Genomic DNA, 3,058 nt, shown 5'->3' with positions numbered 1-3,058 from the left:
GGCCTGGGCGACAGAGCGAGGCTCTGTTTCAGAAAGAAAAAACAAAAAAAAAGACTGCATGATGAGGTGCTACAGGTTCAGAGCTCAGTCTAAAACTGTCCCTCACTTCAGACACAGTATGCAAGTGGTAACTGTCACTTATACTTTTGAGTGACCTGATAAATACTGTGGTTCTCTTAACCCCTCCTCTGCTTTAACTTTCTAGGACAGCTCTTCCTTCTGACTGTTCATCTGTATCCTCTGTAATATCCTTTACAACAAATGTGTAAACTAAGTGAAGTGTTCCCCTGAGTTCTTTGAGCTGCCCTTACAAATTAATAGAGCCTGAGGTGGTGGGGAGGGGGATGTCAAGGGAATTCCCAATGTATAGCTGGTCACTCAGAAGTTCAGGTACCAACGTGAGACTTGCAACTGGCACCTGATTCGGGGTCAATTTCGTGGAACTGAGCGTCAATCAGTGGGATCTGACGCTAACTCCAGGTACAGAGTTTCAGAATAGAGTTAAACTATAGGACACTCAGTTAGTGTCTGATAAAGAATGGGTTGTTGGTGGGAGAAATCCGCACACATTTTCCTGAGTGGAGGTGAGACATTGTGTAGAATGTGCACTGTTGTATTGAGTGTGACAGAAGGAAAACCAAAGGAAAAATATGTTTTCCTCTTAGTTCATACACTCATCCACACCCTAACCTATTCCAGGAAAAGGGAAGTGGGTGGACTCAAAACTAAATGAGCGACGTCACTGCGCTCTGGTTTGAATAGTGATTGCAAATGAAGCTATACCCTAATACTAACAACTGTCAAATGCACATCGTATGCATTTTACATAAAGGAGTTTCTTCAATTCTCACTTGCCGCTGCATGATTTGAGTAAACATATTTTAAATGTGTTGCATTATTATATACCCAGAAACCAATGTCACAACGTAACCATCACATTTAATCAACGCACCACTCACCTGGCCCCAGGGTCTCTCTCTTGCTTCCATATTGTGTGTTTCCCTCCCTCATTCTCTACATAGGTCTCACTCACATTAGCTTATTTTTTATTTTCTGTGTTTTTCCCCCGGACTCTTGCCTGAGGAGCGTCCCACTTTCTGCCCCTCTCCCTACCTTGCTGTCCTTCATCTCTCTGGACATCGAGGTTTTCTCTCTATTTCTCCAGTTGCTTTTCTCCTGCCTTCTCAGCTCCTTGTTTCACTCTTACTATCTCTGCAAATCCCTCATCCATCCTCTACTTTGCCATTTGTTTACGGGTTCCCCTCATTCTTTCCTCTCAGTTTTTCTACTTCTCTCTCTGTCTCTGTCCCTCTCTCTGTCTCCTAATCCCCTTGGCCCACACATTCACAGGAGGGTTTGGAAGGGCTCCTGCATCTTGGAGGAGCGCATTTTCCAGAGGCTGGGACTGGGCAGGCAAGAACACCGGGTGTCACAGGACAGGCCCCGGGCACCTCCCCAACGCGGGCTCTGGGGAAGCGGTGATCGCGAAGGCGAGGCCTGGGGAGCAGCAGGGCCCGGCACGAGGAGGAGGGAGGTTGGGGGGCGACGGCGCCTTAGGGAGAGGGGTGGGGTCTGCAGGATCCCAGGACCAGGCAGAGGACGCGGCCTCCCCCGGACCGGGACTGCGGCGCTGCGCCCCAGGGTCCGACGAGGGCAAGGCTGGGAGGTGCCCACGGCGAGAATCCACCTCGCGGGTGAGGACTTTAAAAAACCCGGGGTGGGAGGAGGGGTCAGGAAAGGGTTTTAAGCGGGAGGAAGACGCGAAAGGCCGAGGACAGGGAGCAGCCTCAGAGCGACTCCGAACCCACTCCGCGAGTCACCTGGGGTGGAGGGCGCGGTGCGGGGATCTTAAGGTCTGTAGCGAGCTCAGGAACTGGCTGCGGAAACAGGGCAGGGCGATTCGCAAGTTTAATCCACACTGAGGGACACTCACGCTCGGCGGCGCCACCTCCACCCAACGCGATCCGCTTCCGGAACTGCAGAAAACTGCGCGTGCGCGGAAAAGAGCCCCAGCACTCTGGGGGCGGGACCTGGGCGAGAGGCGGGGTCTGCGAAGGAAACGCTGGGGCGCAGCCGGGGCGGGGTCTGCGCTTCTCTCAGCCGCCCTCGCCCGCCGTCTCATCTTTCCCGGTTTGGAAATGCTGGAGTGTTCACCGGGTCCCGGGGAGCAGCGTTCCAATTTGAAGCAGTTTTAAGGTGAAAGAATACACTTATGTGGACCCCTTATGACAGAAACCAAAATGATTTCCTCTTACCAAGTTGAAAACGGTTTATGTTAAAATTGTTTGCCGGCGAGTTGGACCCAATTCTGCTAGGGAGTCTCCTGCAGCTCGGAAACGGGGATCTGGGATTCGGGGATCTCGGTCTGGGAACTGGGATCTTAGTGGAGGATTCACGAGGCACAGCGATTGGATCCAGGAATTCCTGCAATTAAAATGTAGTTAATTTAACTAAAATGTCCTGAAATTATCTCTGAGTATGATGCAAAGTAGAAAGGGAAATGCAGCGCCCTGCCTGGACCGATATGCAATTTAATGCAGTAGCCGATCGGAACCTCCTTTGCATTTCAAATCCCCATTCTCCCCAGTGGAAGAGTCAAGCCTGTGCTCAATTCATGGGAAAGTTAAGGCCCCCAATAAGTTAGATCACCAAGGGCTGCTTTATTGTTCTTTAAAATATATATTTTTATAAAGATGGGGGTCCAGCCCAGGCTGGTCTCCAATTCTTGGCCTCAAGCAATTCTCCTGCCTGGGCCTCCAAAAGTGCTGGGATTACAGGATTACAGTTGACTGTGCCCAGTCAACTGCTCATTGAAATCATGCGAATTTTTAAAAAAATAGAGATAAACTGCATTATTTTTGCTTACATTCGTTATTACGTTCCACACTTGAAATTAACCACAAACAACTTTAACATAATCTTTTTTCGCATCAAAATATGCTTAAGTCAATAATTTCTAAATATCGTGTAATTTCAAATTCACTTTATGGGCGTTCTTTTTTTGTTGTTGTTGTTGAGACGGAGTCTCACTCTGTCGCCCGGGCTGGAGTGCAGTGGC

General features: G+C 49.5%; 1 protein-coding gene across 4 annotated transcripts in view; it reads right to left on the bottom strand.

Annotated features, from left to right (window-relative positions):
* The window catches only part of ZNF347 (zinc finger protein 347), a 37,430-nt gene that overhangs the window by 17,811 nt on the left and 16,561 nt on the right, over positions 1-3,058 (bottom strand). For 2 of the 4 annotated variants that reach the window (XM_011946183.1, XM_011946182.1), the window contains exon 1: positions 1,934-1,972. The exons of 1 other annotated variant lie outside the window; for it this stretch is intronic. The gene's annotated coding sequence lies outside the window, so the exon portion shown is untranslated. Of the gene's footprint in view, positions 1-1,933; positions 1,973-3,058 lie in introns of those variants that run through there. One more of the 4 variants, XM_011946185.1, reaches the window with a different exon arrangement.

Source organism: Colobus angolensis, unplaced genomic scaffold, assembly GCF_000951035.1.
Source record: "Colobus angolensis palliatus isolate OR3802 unplaced genomic scaffold, Cang.pa_1.0 Scaffold25, whole genome shotgun sequence".
Lineage (NCBI taxonomy): Eukaryota > Metazoa > Chordata > Mammalia > Primates > Cercopithecidae > Colobus > Colobus angolensis.
Note: the sequence above shows the minus strand (reverse complement) of the source record. Positions and strands in the feature narration are given on the sequence as shown.